Consider the following 17794-nt stretch of genomic DNA (forward strand, 5'->3'; position numbering starts at 1 on the left):
GGCTGGGCATATGTGGATAAGAGAAAATAGAGAGTTGTGGTTCTGACTGGAGTATGCACAGGCTATGTTTTTCAATGAGAACATTATTTCTTCTCACAGTCAGTCTTGCTATATCTACAAAGACAGGGCATTGTGTCCAGAAAGATGTCAACTGCTCCCAGTCTAAGATCATAGCTTTATAAAGGAGAAGGAGTTTTAAACTGGGCAGTTGAAGAAACACTGATACATCTCAAACTAACTCATTTTATACCCTTTTTTGCAAATTTTCTGAACATGAAAATTTTGCTTTAAAACATTATTTTTTGTTTGTTTGTTTTTTGAGGCAGAATCTCATGTTACCCAGATTGGATGGAATTTACCATTCCCTTGCCTTAGACTTCTGAGTAGCCAGAACTATAGACACACATCACTATGCCCAGCTAAACACATTACTCTTTTACTTATTCATATATTCCAGTTTATTTATGAGATATATTTGTCTCAAATACCATTTACTGTTTTTTCTATGAAAAATACAGTTCAATATTTCATTTCCCCATAAATTGTACCTTATGGTCAAAATTTTTATTTTAATTGACACCTCTTTGGACATAATTTTATTTAAACTGATAAAATAATTTATTTACAGGAGCTGAAGAAACTGGTAAGCTGAGAGTCTTATTTCTAATTTCATTAATATCTTTATTGAACCAGAGGGAAAAAATGACAAAAAGACATGAAAAGAGAGTTTACAAAAGTAAATAATGCATAAAATAAATAAATTATAGAAATAAAATGTCTAATGGTTGAATTAATAAAAACTAAGAAGATAGACCAACAGTAGATATATGAAAATAATTACAAAAGTAATGAATACTCTATGTTTGAGATATCTAGGGCACAGTGAAAATATCAAACATACTTCAAATTGAAATCTACATAGAAGAAAAAGAGATACATGGAGGCAAAACAGTATTTTAAGAAATAATGCCTGTGAGTTTTTTCAAATTGATGCAGATCTCAAAAATGAAATGGATGATATATCCAAGCAGGATAAATACAAAGAAAACCACACCTATCACACACTATTCCAAGTACTAAATATCAAATTTAATGAGAAAAATCTTGAAAGGAGCCAACAAAAAGCAGACACATTATGTTTAAATAAGCAACAATAAGACTGACATATTTCTAAACAGAAATAATTGAAGCCAGAAAGCAAAGGAATGTATTCTCTAAAGTAACAAAAGTAAATAACTACTGATCAAGAGTTCTGTGTTCATTCAAAATACTCTTGAAAATCAAAGTTAAATAAAACTGTTTACAAAGAAATTTTTACCAACATACCTGCCTTAAAAGAAAAGATCAAAAGAAACTTACAATAGACTCAGTCCACTACCACCCCCATATTTGTAACTTTTTTTAGTACCAGGGATCGAACTCAGGGGCACTCAACTCTTAGCCAAGTCCCCAGCCCTATTTTGTATTTTCTTTAGAGATGGGGTCTCACTGGGCTGCTTTAGCACCTCACTATTGCTGAGGCTTGCTTAGAACTCATGGCCCTCCTGTCTCAGCCTCCCAAACTGCTGTGATTACAGGCATGTGCCACCACACCCAGCCAAATTTGTGATTTTTAATTCTTAATCCCAATATAATATTACTTGGAAGGGGCTTCTAGGAGATAATTAGGCCAGAGTTGTGGAGTCCCAGGAGTGGCATAGGTGCCTTTTTAAGGAAAGGAAGAAAGATGGCTAGCTCTCTTTTCCTTCTGTGAGAGCACAAAAAGAAGATGGCTCTTTGTAACTCAAAGAAGGGCCCTTACCAGATGCAATCATGCTGGGACTCCAATCACAGATTTTCCAGCTTCCAGAACTATGTGAAATAAAATTTTGTTTGTTATTTATAATTGCACCCCCACCCTTGTCTATAATACTTTGTTATAGCAACCAAAACTGACTAAGACAAAATTTGGTACCATATAATTTTGGTGCTGCTGTAACAAATGCCTAACGGTAAAGAAGCATAACTGCATAATGGAAAGAGGCTATAGAGTTTTGGAGTTCATGCTAGAAGAGGCAAAGATTGTCACAAGAGGAACTTTAAGACTGGTAATAGTAAGGGCTCAGAAAGAAAAGAGGAGAGCTGGAGTGAAAGCTTCCAGTTTTTGAAAGAGTATCTAGATAATCCTGAACAAAATTTTTATAAGGTCACACATTTAAATGAGAATCATGTTATTGGAAATGAGGAAAGTTTTGTTACAAAGTGACAACTCAGTTGAATTATGTTCATGCTCCAATGTTTTGTGGAAAGCAGAACTTCTGAGCAATTAAATTAGATATTTAGTGGAGATTTCTAGAAAAGTGTAGAACGAGTTAACTTGGTTCCTTCTGAAAGTTTATAATAAAAGTTTCAGAAGAGAGCTGAGAGTGGTGGTATTCTTCTATAATCCCAATGACTTAGGAGTTTAAGGCAGGAGGATTGCAAATTCAATGTCTCAGCAAATTAGCAAGATCCTGTTTCAAACTAAAAAATAAAAACACTAGGGATATAGCTCAGTGGTAAAGTGCCTCTTCAATCCTTGGTCCAAAAAGAAAAAAAAATTCAAAAGAGAAGAATGATTTCTCAGCCATATGACATCTCTCTATGACATAGGAGTAGGGCCACCCAGAGCCCTGGTGGTTTAGTCCCTATCCAACACAGCTCTGGGGGAAGGACTACCACTTCAGTGTACCTGGAAGGTAGAATATCTAGTTGAGAAGTATTATCCAGATCTCAAGGAACTTGCTTTGCTGATTTTAGACTTGCTTGGGATTCATCACCCTGTCTTTCTGTCCTATTTCTCCCATTTGGAATGAGAATGAATAGCTTATTCCTCTCTCACCATTGTATCTGGGAAGCACATTACTTGGTTTACAATTGGGAAAGAATTTTGTCTGAGCATGAATCATACCTCAAGTTTCATCAATATCTGATTTACGTGGTGTTTAGATGAGACTTTGAGCTTTAAACTTTAGATGTGATGCTAAAACTAGTTAAGAATTTTAGGACTGTTGGAATGAAATGAATGTATTTTGAATGGAATGGAAGAAAAGCATGAATATTGGGAGGCTAGTAACATAAAGCAATGTATTGAACGTTTGTGTCCCTGTCAATGTTGTATGTTGAAACGTTAATCCTGATGTGATAGAATTTGGAGGTGGGGCCTCTGGGAAATAATTAAGTCATGAAGAGGAGAACTCAAGAGCATCATTTGTGTCTGTACAGAGACTAAACAGCCTCTACCATAAGCTTATTCAACCAATGTCAAGGCTTGATGCAATACTGAATACAGGCACAGATTGAGAGATCAATGGACCAGAATATAGAATATAGAAGAGGTCACATATATACAGTAACCTGAGTTGACACAATTATATTGTTAAGCAGTGAGGAAATGATTTTCTTTCAAAAATGTTACTAGCAGTATAGAAAAGAAACTTTATTTCTACATTTTGTCATACAATATAATCAATGATTGGAAGTCTTTCAGTTCTAAATATTAATGGTAAAGTAAAAAGCTTTTGCAAAATAAAACATGAGAATAACTTCATGATTCTTTTTCTTTTAGGGGTACCAGGCATTTAACTCAGGTATATTCTACTTCTGGACTCTATCTTCATCCCTGGTTTTGTTGTTTTTGTGTGTTTGTTTTTTGAGACAGTGTCTCAAAAAATTAAATTGCTGTGGCAAGCATGGAACTTGCAGTCCTCCTGCCTCAGTCTCCTATGTTGCTGGGATTATAAGCCTATAGCATGCCCAACTGACTTCATGTTCTTTTATTATTATTATTATTTTTGTTGTTGTAGTTGGACACAATACCTTTATTTTATTTATTTATATGTCTTGCTGAGGATCAAACTCAGGGCCTTGCATGTGCTAGGCTAGCGCTCTGCTGCTGAGCCACAACCCCAGCTTCGACTTCATGATTCTTAAAGAAAGATATGTGACACATGCCCCCAACTGGAGGGATCGCCAGTTGTATTATCAGGAACAAAATCTGAGAAGGAAGGATCTCCACATCTCATTGCCACAAACAATTTGGATTTTGGATACCCTGAGTTTCATCTAAATTATACAGGATTTTCTCTTCCCCTAGTTTGTCAAGAACACTACAATTAGAGCTGCCAAACTAAAGAAATTTGAAACAAAATTTCAAGCCCCTTTCTAAATTCAGGCCTGTTAATCTTCAAATGTGGCTTATCCTTTCAGTCATGCTTCTTCATAGTAGCAGACACCTGAAAATAGCCAAATTGTTCAAACATTTTTACACAATGGAATACTACTCAGTAACAAAAAGGAATAAACACCTGACACATGGGAAAACCTTGAAAATATTATGATGATGAAAAGAAACCTTACAAAAACTGATACATACAATCTGAATACATTTATATGGTTTTTAAGAATGTGCAAAATGATTTGTTAAGAAACATTGGAATAGTATTTACCTCATTCTGAGATACTGGTAATTTTCTGTATTTTGAGTTCCCTAGGTATATACAGTTGTCTGACTCATATTTCAGATTTATACATTTCACTATAAATAAATATAATTTTAAAAGTAACTCCGGCTGGGGATGTGGCTCAAGCAGTAGCGCGCTCACCTGGCATGTGAGGGGTGCTGGGTTCGATCCTCAGAACCACAGAAAATAAAATAAAGATGTTGTGTCCACTGAAAACTGAAAAATAAATATTAAAAAAATTCTCTCTCTCTTCTCTCTCTCTCTTTCTCTCTCTCTCTCTCTCTCTCCCTTTCTCTCTCTCTATCTATCTCTCTATCTCTCTATCTCTTTAAAAAAAGTAACTAATATCATGATCTCATGAATGGGGTGATGATATTGATTTCTGTGATTTTTTAAATACATCAAAAATTAAGATGTATAGATATTTGCTTGAGCAAATAACAATGTTAATTGTAGAATCTAGGTGATAGGAACACAATTCTTTAATCTTTCTGTTTGAAATTTTTTACAACTTAATAGGGAAAAAATAAGCAAAGGGGACCCTAACAAACAAAATATTTAGGATTCAAACCATACACACAACTTTCCTTTGATATTTGCTCTTTGAACTGTAAAATACGTGAAAGCTGTTTTTTAAATCTTATTTTACTTTGATGGTATGTGCTTATAGTCTGAATTACCATGAAATGAAATTAAATTAATAAACCTTATGATTTTGTCACACCTATGTTTGGTAATACAATCAAAATAATAAATAAAGACAATTTATTTCTTAATGTTTTCTTTCCTTACATTATTTTCATGAAGGATATTTTGATGCAAAAATATAGTGCCTTTTAAAGTATTGAGGCCAAAATATTCAAAATTTTAACACAGGAAATGTAATTGAGAATACAACTATAGTTTTGCTGTTTTTATTTGGTTTGTTAAGGATACAGATGAGAGAGAGCAACAAGCAACTGTGTAAGATTTGGGGTAGGAAGGAAGACAGCAATACTGATGCAATACTCATGTGAGGGGGTCTCAAAGGGAACAGAATGTTCATTGCTCAGCACAGAATTCTTCACAGTATTTGAGACTCCAACGTGCTTATTATCTTGTGCTAGTTTTGGGAGTGAAGCCATTGTAGAATAATGAATTGGAAACAAAAATTGTTCCATGATATCTTCATTCCCAAACATCTCTTCCTGCTCACTCCCTTCCCTTCCTCAGCATGTTCCTTGCAACCAAAGGTGTTCTTGGGTCTAAGGTTTGGAGATGATTTGGGGATTGCTGAATAAAGGATTAATGGTCACACCCTAACAATTCATGATTTAAAGTGCTGTATAGAAGGTGCCTGTGGCTTCACTTGATAACTTGATAACCTTCAAGAGGGGCTGGGGTTGTGGTTCAATGGTAGAACACTTGCATAGAATGTGTGAGGCACTGGGTTCAATTCTGAGCATCACATATAAATAAATGAATTAAAAAAAGATCCATCAATGTCTGAAAAAAAATTAAGAATTCTGCCATCTTCAAAATATGCACATGTTCATTCATAGATTAATTCTGGAAAAAAAAATTCTGTCCCTTTTTGATGGCATCCTTTGTCTTCAATATTTTATATTTAGTTCCTTCTGAAGCCTTGAACAATTTAACTGGTAATATCAGACCTCTCACCTGCCCTGTACTGGGAAGCATGGGAATATTGGAAAAAGTTGTGAACCTTGACAACCCTTGCAGGTGCTCACACTTGCGTAATGCTTCTAAGTTGCAATCTACTTATTCTGAGGACTTTGTGCAATTAACTAATTTAAGTATCCTTAGAACACTGTGATATTAGTACTGTTTTACAAGTGAGATAACAGCACAGAAAATTCACCTAGCTAGTGAGAGACAGAATCACTAATTGAACCAAAGTGGCTGTGAGGTGGACTCTTGTGTTCCTATCTGCCATGCTCTGCAGTTTTTCTAAAGTCACAATGAGAATGAGTCTTGGCAAAGGGTTAAGCAACATGTAGAATAAAATGACAAGAACAGCTGCCCATGATCTATTTAAGACAAGGAATGGAAAATGCTGTGAAAGTTGACCGGGGGTGAGGTAAGAGCTCAGAGAGCCAGAGGGGCTCCTGTTGGCCAAATAGCCAGAATGGTGGCACCAAAGGAATGGCCTTCCTGATCTCAGAAACATGAGCTGTGCCCTCACCAGCTGCTCTCCTCACCCCAGGCCCAGCCCCTGTGAGGTGGCTTGGACTGAAGTGAGGAGCATAAGGGGAAGCTGTGCTGCATGATGTGATTGGGTTCAAGCCACAGTTGGAAAGTAGATATCTGGGGAGATGCAATATCCAGTGAACATCTAAGCAGGCTGGGCCCTCTGGGGACTGAGGTGATGATGTCCAGCCAGGTGATGGCACAGGCTGGGTAAAAGCAGTTAGCAGCTGCCAATTCTGATCTTCTGCAATCAAAAGATTCTTCTTTATCCCTCCAGCTTTTTCATTTCAACCTGTTTCTGTCTCAGATGACAGTACAGGAGTGGGAGAGAAAAATTTGTTTTTCTATTTTTCCACCTAAGTTGGCTCCTCATCCCATGCACACCCAAAGCTCATGAGTTTAGAGATGTTTCTATGGTTATTGGGCTTATTCAGTTTGATACATTTATTATTAACTGACTGGTCTTGTTCATTTGTTATTTCTACAGATATAAAGCTTTTGTTCTAGGACTTGAGTAGGGCCCTGCTCATCCCAGACATAAGCTTAAAGTGCACAAACTCTCTAATATTCCGAGATGTGAAATGTGGAGTGAAGAGAATACTAGAGTTTCAGAGGTGTGTTCAGAGGTGTGGGATGAAGGTCTCAAATTTGCACATGAGCACAACTGAGAGAGGGAAAAAGAAACAAAAATGGTATTATCTAATGAATCCCAGAAAGTGTCCTGTCATCTCAATGATCCTTTCAAACCTTTCAAACCTCACAAGCCTTAAGGATTATTTTAAATTTTTTTCTTTTTTAAAGAGAGAGTGTGAGAGAGAGGGGGACAGAGAGAGAGAGAGAGAATTTTAACATTTATTTATTTTTTCTTAGTTCTCGGCGGACACAACATCTTTGTTGGTATGTGGTGCTGCTGAGGATCGAACCCGGGCCGCACGCATGCTAGGCGAGCGCGCTACCGCTTGAGCCACTTTAAAAGCTTGAATGGAAAGCAAAAGCACATTTTGTGTTATGCATATTGAAAGGCTTAAATATTTTATGTCTATAGATTTGGGGGATTCACCTCCCCAATTTGCCACATTTGGTTCCTGATTATAATGGAGGGTAATCTGGACTTTTCCCATGAACTATGATTTGGGAAAAGAACATAATAAACCACGATGGTTTCTTGGAACCTCCATGTTTTACTGATGTGCTATTCATGTATTGTGCAGTGGGTCTTTATTGTTGCCCTGCTGTCTACGCAGCTCACAATAGATACAAGTGATGGGACGGGGCTGAAGAAACAGAGGAACTGCCTGAGCGTTCATCCCTTTTCTCTCTAGGGTCAGCCACTTATTTTCCAAGAACATAACTCTCTCATTTGGCTCCATATAAGTTGCTCAATTCCTGGATTGTCACCTGGAACAGAATATAACAGTAGTAGGAAAAAAATCAAAGAGTTTTAATAAAGACTCTAGTTAATGTTTTGTACCACTATTAATGTATTAGTTTTGATAAATGTTCTATGGCTTTATAATATGCTTAAATTGGTGGAAGAGGGGAGAAGGTATATAGCCTGTACTAAGTTACAGTTTTCTGTAAATCTAAGACTATTTTGAGCTTTATTTAAGAGAGTTGATGGAATACATAGATGGATGGATAGATCAATAAATAGATAGACACATAGATGTGTAGAGTTAATGAGGGGAGTTATTTTTCTGTTGCTAGGTGTTAATGACAGAAGGATTTATGAAAGCAGAAAATAACCATTTCTGAGCTCTTAGTGTAATAACTGATTCCGCCTGGATCATCAGAGGCTATGGCAATCTGGTAAAAGGTTATTTGGTACCAGCATATTGAGATGGTCTGAAAACATCACACTACTAACAAATTATCTATCCCAAAAGTAAAATACATCTGTATTGTGATCAAAATCATCATTGCTGATGGGGCAGCAATCTAAAATTATGTGCCTCCTGATGGTATGAAAAATTAACAACTTTACCATTCATGTTAAACCTGAAACAAATCTCTGCAAAACAATCAAAATGTGGAACATTCATTCTACAGCACAATTGTGTTAGATTCTTGAAAAACAAGCAATTTCATTGTTTAAAAAAGCCATATACATGCTTCTCATAGTGGCACACACCTGTATTCCTCTAGACTTAGAAGTCCACAACAGGAAGATCATGAGTTTGAACCAGCCTGAGCAACACAGTGAGACCCTGTCTCAAAATTAAAAATAAAAAGGGCTGAATATATAACTCAGTAGAAGAGCGCCCCTGTGCTCAATCTTCATTACTGCAAAAGAGAAAAAAATGTCACATATTTGTGAGCACGTATTGGTAAGGGTGGAGGGTTACCAACATAGATTTGAAAAGCCTAAATTCAACAATCTTGCTTAGATTCTGAATTTTAAAAAATTTTAATAAAAGGTCTAAAGATATTTGAGGACCTGGGATGTATATTCAATATCATCAAATTACTGTTAGTAGAGTACTAAATGTTTATTAAAGCACACAGTATGTATCATATGCTTTGCTTGACACTGGTATAGTTTAGTAACTTATTTTCAAATTAATAAATTAAAGTGAATTTAAAATTTTGCCGGAGATATAACATCACCATAGCTTTGTAGGTACAAAAATGTGAAAACAGATACATAGATTGATAGCTAAGGAGGTGAGTGGACACATAGGATGCAATATGCCAAATTGTTAATAAATCGTGACTTCAGGTGAGGATATTATAGAAATCTATATTGCTATCTTTTGAGTTTCTCTGAGTTTGAAGTTTTTCAAATTAAATAATTAGGGGAAAAGAGGGAAATAGCATGAAAAAAAAATCAATGTTGTTTTGTTCTGGGCTGTACCGCCTCTGCTTCATCTCTGCAGCATTCCTCCCTGTCCAGGTCGCTGACCCCCAGAAGCCTCTTCTGGTCAGGCTCAGGGATTGGTTGTCGTGAAGTGGCCATATTGTCACCAGATTGTTCGAAATGGAGGATTTTTTTTTGCAGAAAGGTGGTGTATCCAGGCAAATGGGGGAAAACAGGATGGAGGGAGGACAGAGAATGAGTCAGTTGCCATGGAGCTGAGCAGTGATGGGCCCCTTTTGCTCAGGCTTGACGCTTGTTTATAATCCCGAGAGGTGATGGGGGTGGGGAAAGAGAGGAAGAAAGATGGGGGCTTAATTTGCTCTCATAGATTCTGGCTGCCCACGGGGCTTATTATCCTTGATTGCCTGTTTTCTGCTTTTTGTCACCATGGAGACAAGTGAAAACGTGACTCTGCTCAGATTTACGCACTTTGCTCACTGAATGCCTTGTCCCTGTGTACCTGCTGGGTCTCTACTGTGGGATGGGATCCCTACGGAATATGTCTGTGCAAGGCATATGATTAACTAGGTGGCTGCCATGAGGTGTGTGGTGAGCCTGTGGTGGGGGTGTTAAGACGTCCTCGGGGAGTTTGCTAGAACAGAGTTGCTGTTGGCTTCATTCCTCAGGTCAGGCTGATAAATCTTGGATATGTTTTCAAGGCTGGGAGTGGGAAGCAACAGGCTGTGCTACTGAAGACATACTGTGTGGTGAGAAGCTGGCTCCCTACCAGCAGCACATTCAGAAATTTTTCACAACCCCACCCCCACCCAGTTGCTGTCTCATGGTGGAAATATTTGGAGGTTCTTACATGCATATTGGTCCCTAAGAACAAATCAGAAGGGCTTTACCAAGGGCAGCATATTTTCTTTAACATGAGGAAGTTCTGAGTAAACCCACTTTGTTAATTGCTGAGAATAAAACTGATATCAAACATCCTCCAGGGATTTGAACAAAAGGATGGGGAAAGGCAGACACAGTGACCTTGGAAGGCAACCCACATGGCTCTCAGAAAGAGAGCATAAGGAACCATCAGTGTCCAGGTTTCAAAAAGCAGGAAGTGCAAGAGAGACATACTTATTTGTTTCCTCATATCTGTAAGTGACTCCATGGTGGCTTCTCCAAAGTTGGGTAGCATTCACAGACTACTTGCTGAAGTGAAAGAATGGGCTTAGATTTGACGTTTGAAGGCTGGAGGGTTTTTTCCTTCTGAGAAGTTTGCTACTTCTTAGCCAGTGGCTTAAGTATTGGAATGACTGTACCACCCAAAATGTTGTATATATTCAATGCAATCCTTATCAAAACTCCAGGGTTGTTTTTCACAGAAATTGAAAGCAAATCCTAAAATTTATATAAAAACACAAAAGACCTTAAATACCCAAAGCGATCTTAAAAGAACAAAGCTGGAGGAATCACACTACCTCACTTTAAAATATATTACAAACTTACAGTAATCAAACCAATGTTGTACTGGCATAAAAACAGAAATACAGAACACTAGAACAGACCAGAGAGCCATAAATGAATCTACACATTTATGGTCAACTGAATTTTGAAAAAGGTATCATGAATGTATAAAGGAAAAGGGACATTGTCTTCAATCGATAGTGTAATTAAAAAATAAGTATTGGCAAGAATGTGAAGAAAAGGGCACCTTTGTATGTTGTTAATGGGAATGCAAGTTGATTGAGCCACTATAGAAAATAGTCTGGAAGTTCCTCAAAAGGACAAAAGTATTATTATCATACAACCCAGCAATTCTCCTTTTGAGCATATATCTAAAAGCATTGAAATCTGTATGTGGAACATATTTTTGCATTCTTGTTAACTGTAGCATTATTCAGAGTATCCACAATAAGGAATCAATCTATTTGCTTGTCAAAATTAAAGACTAAAAAAAATATAGTATAAATGGTATACTCTGCAGCCATTAAAAATAATAATTCCATCATTTACAGCATTATTGTTGAATCTGGTAGGCATTATGCTAACTGAAGCAGAGCAGGTACCAAAAGGTAAATGCTCCATGAACACACTTATATATAATGTAAAAATTTGAGTTTTTGAAAGCAGAGTGTAGAATGTTGGTTACCAGAGGCTGAGGCAAGGGCAAAGTTAGGGAAGACATCATTCAAAAGACACAAACTTTTCAGATAGATAAAAGGAATATATTTTTGAGACTCACTACACAGTATGGTGACTATAATTAATAAAAATGCATTTCACATTTTAAAATCATTGAGAATGAATTTCTAATGTTCTCATCACACAAAATTTGTTCTCATTACAAAAAATATAATTCTATAGGAAAATGTACATGTTAATTAGCTTGATTTAATCATGAAAACATGCCCCGTTGATACATACAATTGTTATTTCAATCAAAATAAAAGTAATTAATTAATTAAAAATGGAATCAATATGATGATAATAGTAATGTGAATTAAGCTATGAATGGGTGCAGGTTTTCTAGGTATTTAAATAGAGAAAGCTGAATCTTAGGAAATTTTTCCCAGACTTGGGCAAAATAATGAACAATATTCCATCTTGAATTGCTTATTCCTGATTGCTATTCTCATGGGAAATGTTTTGTCTGGATCTCTCTGAAACACATTCAGAAGTGCCCCTGGATTGAGAACAGCCATTTCACAATCTGTCACTACAGTGATAATTTTTTTTTTCAAAATGAAATGTACTGCTTCTCTGCTCTCAGCACCTCTGGCTTGTCTAACTCTGAGTTGTTATAATTTGGATGAGCTGTGGAGTCCACATTGAAAATGTCCAGTGAAGAAGCAATCAGCAGTTTGGAGAGTTCCTCATTAAATTTTGTAGTGAACCGGTGCCAGGAGTTTCATATGAGACCTTGCATGGTAAAGGAGGCTTCATGAAGTCTGAGTAGAGAGAATGAATGATCCTGGATGCAGAAATATGAGCTGTTTGCTTGGTCAGCTACATTCCTCCTTTCAGGCTTCTAATCCCCAGAATCCTTTCCTTGCACAGAGTGGGAATATGACCTTGGAATCGGGACTTAAATATCAGTGTAATGCATGTGAGCATGTTTGAAATTGCTGTTTTCTGAGAACTGTTGTTGGCCAGGCTAGCAGCGAGATAAGCTAGTAACAAATAGCTTAAGGGAAAGTGGGGTAATAGGGCATTCCTGCTTCCTCTAAAAGTCCTATGGGCTTGCTCACGCCATTAGGAGTTTGACATGTAGCAGAACCTATTTACACATTACTCAGAGAAACTCCTGCCTTTGAAAGCACAACACCCTGACCCCACTCTTTGCTGCTTTACCATACTCCATATAGAGTCACTTCTTGGCCAAATCTCAGTGTAACTCCATGATCTTTCATTCTTTCCCATAACTCCTACCTGTCACACCAGCTGACTATGTTTCAGAGAAGTTATATGAGGTCTAACAAGCATGACATTCTTGTTTTGAGCACTAAAGAATCATTTAGAAACTAAAGAGAAATGGAAAATGGGATTTGACCAGGCCTAAGATTGGGATTAAACAGGTCATTGATTCAAGTATCAGTCCATTTTTTAATTGTTATAACAAAATACCTGAAGCTGGTTTATTTTACTAATCATTTTAGAGGTTGAAAGCCCAAGAGTGGGTGACCTCAACTGTTTGGTCTCTAGCAAGGGCTTTTTGGGCTACAACACATTTATAGATAAACAGAAAGGGAATGAGCCACTTATAGAAGGCTCAAAGTTCGTGGGGTTATCTTGTTTTACAACACTCTCATGAGAACTATCAGGATTCTAGGAGAACTACATTAAAACTTTCCAAGGGTAGCCCCTCATAACCTAAAAATCTTCTACTAGGTCTCTTAAAGATTCCACCTATTTTTTGTGTGTATGTCTAGCAATAAATTTTTTGAGATATAAAAGTAAAATAACATACAAATATTTTGGAATATATCTTAAGGACATTTTTAAATAAAAAGTTTCAAGTCAATTCCATCACAGAGAAACTCCACCAACTATTTGATGCACATAGTTTCAGAGCTCTATATTAAAAAAAATTAGTTGTAATTGAACATGATACTTTTATTTTTTTTTATTTTTATGTGGTGCTGAGGATTGAACCAAGTGTCTGACACATGCAAGGCAAGTGCTCTACCACGCAGCCACAACCCCAGCCCTCTATACCTTAAAGACATTTTTTAAATAAAAAAAAAATCAACTCCATCACAGAGAATCTCTACCAACTACTTTATGTTCACAGTTTCAGAGCTCTCAGTCCATAGGCAACTGACTCCATTACTCTGGACCTGACTTGAGAAAGGAAATCATGGTGGAAGAAAGCAGCCAAGGACATGGAAGGAAGCAAAGAAAGAGCTCTTCTCACCAGGGATAAAATGCATACCCCCAAAGTCATGCCCTCAGTTACTCACCTCCTCCAGGCACACTCTACCTGCCTACAGTTACCTCCCTGTTAATCCATTCAAGTGGATTAATGCATTGATTAGGTAAGGCTCATAACTCAATCATTTCCTGCTCTAAACTTTTTTGCATTGTCTCACACATGAGCTTCTGGGGGATACCTCACTTCTAAAATGTAACAAGGGATTGCTTTGCAGGGCTAAATTCATGCTGCAAAATGAAAACAGGGAAATCTGTTATAGAATAATAATCCTGTTGTTATTTTTTCTACAGGAAGGGAACTTGGTGTAAGGTCAGTGGGAGGGAAGTGAGGGCATGGAGACTTTTCTGAAGACCGGGCATGTGTTCGTGGATCTGCATACTCATTGTTTCTCACAGAAAAAGAGAAAGGGTGTTGACTTTGGAGCTTGGATGGAAAGGAATGTCAATTTCCCCTTCAGTGAACACTTCTGAACTTTTGGTGCTGAGTTGTGATATTCTGGACACAAAATCAGAGACACATGTATAGATCCACATGAATTGTACCTCTGTAGCAGACAGATGCTCCTAGAAAGTTCTGCTACAAGACTTTCTTTAAGTGTAGAATGGCATTGGGTATAGAATAGAAAGGAAGCAGGATTTAGATAAGAGATTCTATTTTGTTCTCAATACTTATCCTGTGCTCTCTTCTTCTCAGTATTCATTCCAGAGCCTCATCACCTTTGGGTAGCAGGACTGGGACAATAGGGATTTATATGTGGTAGGTCAATATAAACATTCTTGTTTGGAACTTAGTTCTTCTGCTGAAGTGTAGTATAAAGACAAGCTATAGTCTGAGTGCTCTCTCCAAGAGTTAAGCTGAAATGTAATTGCCATTGTAACAGTGTTGGGAGTCAGGACTTTGAAGAGGTAATTAGGTCATGTAGACATCACCTTAATGAATGCATTAAGACTATTACTTCAGTAGTTATCTCAAGAGTTGAATAGTTATAAAATGGGGGAATTGGCCCCCTTTTCTTCTTTCTCTCTCACATTTGCTCTCACACTTTCACCATGTAATGACTTCCATCATGTTATGATGTAGCAAAAAAGCACTTACCACATGTGCTCCCTCCATCTTGGACTTCCCAGCCTCCAGAACTATAAGCCAAATTAACTTTTATTGGTTGTAACTTACCAATTTGATGTATTCTGCTACAGTAGTAGAAAACAGACTAAGATGAGGCATTACATGGATCTATTTTTTTTTCTACACGTAAGACTGATGAAAACCTCCAGGAAGTTAGGAGAGAAGCATAAATTATCCTTCTAGAGTGTGTAGAATCTCTTACTCATCTTATTGCTCACTGGGGATTAGAGACAGGGATAGAGAATTGATGGGAGAGGAGGACAGGGAGCAATATACATCTGCCTCATTCTCCTCACTAGCCTTTCCTTCCAAATGAGCCCAGGGATCATTATGGTCCATCATTGTGGATACATGGGTCACATGGATTAACACAAAATCACATGCTCAGGAGACATGTTCTCTTAGCTACACACACGTGTTGGGCATGAGTTGGCATGCTGTCAAGAGTAGGCTCTGATCCATGGAAACATAGCCCACCTGTGCCTACTGAACACCAGTCTCTATTTTATGCCCAGCATTTCCTGGTTCAGAACTGAACATGATCCATAGCTCACTCCTGACCCTGATTCTTCTTGGCTAGAAAGAATGTTCCTGGAACATATACTCACTTCCTTGTGAAACAGGGGATCTCTGAGGCATAAAAAGGCTGGCTGGGTCTCAAGAAACTGTTTGACATCTTATCTCCATAAACAAATTCATCCCATATGGTTTGTGATTAGTAAGTCTAACTTTCTTATCAGCATAACTCACATAAATGTATTTCTAAATCCTACTTCACCAAATTCTGACCTTATTCAGAAATACTTACTATTTTGACATCTCTGAACCAAGGACATCTTAGAATTGTGTTATTTAATTAGCAATCCTTTTTTCCCCCTAGAGTTACATAAAATAGTCATGTCTTTGAAGTCAGTGAACTCTTTGATTTAATGAAATACATATTTATGATGATTGGGGTCATGAGGTAGAATGTAAGTTTACCTTGTGGGGATAAAGAGAGAAAAGACAGATTCTGAAACTTGGTGATTAAGATATAGAGTAAAAAATTAGTTTGGAAAAAGGTGAGGTAAAGCTTAGTGCTGACTATGCATTCATGAAGGTGAGCAGATGCTGAGTACTGACAGCACGAGGCAGCCAATTCTAGTTATAAACATGATTGGGAGCAGGGCTTTCCTGTGAAACAAAGCCCTCACTACATGCCTCTAGTCACGAGAGGTTCCATGCATAAGGTTCAGGGTTAAAGCATTTGGGTAGGCATATTTGACCATAACTCTCAAGTCACACAAAATTAAGGGGTTTTTTAAAATTATTTTTTAGTTTAGTTGGTCACAATTCTTTTATTTTATTTATTTTTATGTGGTGCTGAGAATTGAACCCAGGGCCTCACACATGCTAGGCGAGCACTCTACCACTGAGCCACATCTCCAGCCTCACAAAATTGAGTTTTATGAAAATAAAAGGTATCTGTACAGTATCTTCTTAGAACAGAGATGCTGAAAAACAACAAGGAGGCAGGAAGAGGGACCCACTTCTGACTTCAGTATTTGGAGAAGGCTGTGAGAAGCATGAACATTTCTTTTTACATTTAGTGGGCTCTTCACCTAAACCCTAATTTCCATTGCATAATGACTGGGAAGGAGGCTGGGTATCAAGAAGGGAAAACCTCTAGTTGCCTTTCCCTTGCTTGCCTTTCCCACTCTAATCATCTTGTGGCTCCTTGGATGATATTTTGCTTTCTACCTGTGTGGAATCTGAATAAAATATGACCCAAAATTAATGCACATGATCTTGGACTCTTGACATTTTCTCCATGCATACCCTATAGCAGTTGGCTTTGGGAAGCTCACAAAGGAAGACACTCCCTGGTAATGATATTTCTCATTACAGGCTACAGTTTCCTAGAAGCCTTTCCGGTAACAGGAAGGGACAATCAACTAGGCTCTCTCCGCGAACAGTGAGGATAAGGAGAGAAATAAGGCCTGTTTCTGTGTCTCTCTGTGCCCCCTCCCTTAGTTTTGTCCTTCTCTACCAATCTCCTGCCCCATCCACACTCTGGGTGACCAACTGTAGGTATAGGAGAACCCCAAATGATATTCCCGCATTTCAGATGTAAAATTTCAAATGGGTTATGATGGTGAGGAGATCTGAAGAATGGGAATGAAGATGGAAATTAGCATATATTATCACCAGGATCTCAGAAATCAGAACTGTGCATCTTGTAAGCTCTATTTCTCAAGTGTCCACCAGCATTAGAAAAAGGACCTTTGCAGAAAAGACACTGCCTATATGTTTCCTAATATTTCTTTATGTCAATGTGTGCATATTAATGTGTAGGTCATTGTATGGGTGTTTTGGTATTTATATGCATATTTGTACTGATCGTAACTTGGTGGTACTGTTCTAGTATTGTGTGTGTGTTTGTGATGAATTGTGTATCACTGTGTTTTGATGTGTGTTTGTATCAATATGTTTGTCATTATTTAATAGTTGGTGTATATTTATTTTGATAGTGTGGGACAGCATATATTTTTACAAATATATCTAAATCCAAAAGGTGCCTTCCTATGGTTTTAGGGCTTGGAAATGGGTATATAAATAAATAAAATAAAGTTATTGTGTCCAACTTCAACTACAAAAAATAAATATTAAAAAAAGTACTGATCAGATATTTTCAGTAGAGTGTTCCACAATAAGAAGGTATAAAAATATTTCTTGTGATTTTATTGATAGTGTGGATAAATATGGAAATGTTTATATAAATATTAAGAT

The sequence above is a fragment of the Ictidomys tridecemlineatus genome, chromosome 5 (assembly GCF_052094955.1).
Source record: "Ictidomys tridecemlineatus isolate mIctTri1 chromosome 5, mIctTri1.hap1, whole genome shotgun sequence".
Taxonomy (NCBI): Eukaryota; Metazoa; Chordata; class Mammalia; order Rodentia; family Sciuridae; genus Ictidomys; species Ictidomys tridecemlineatus.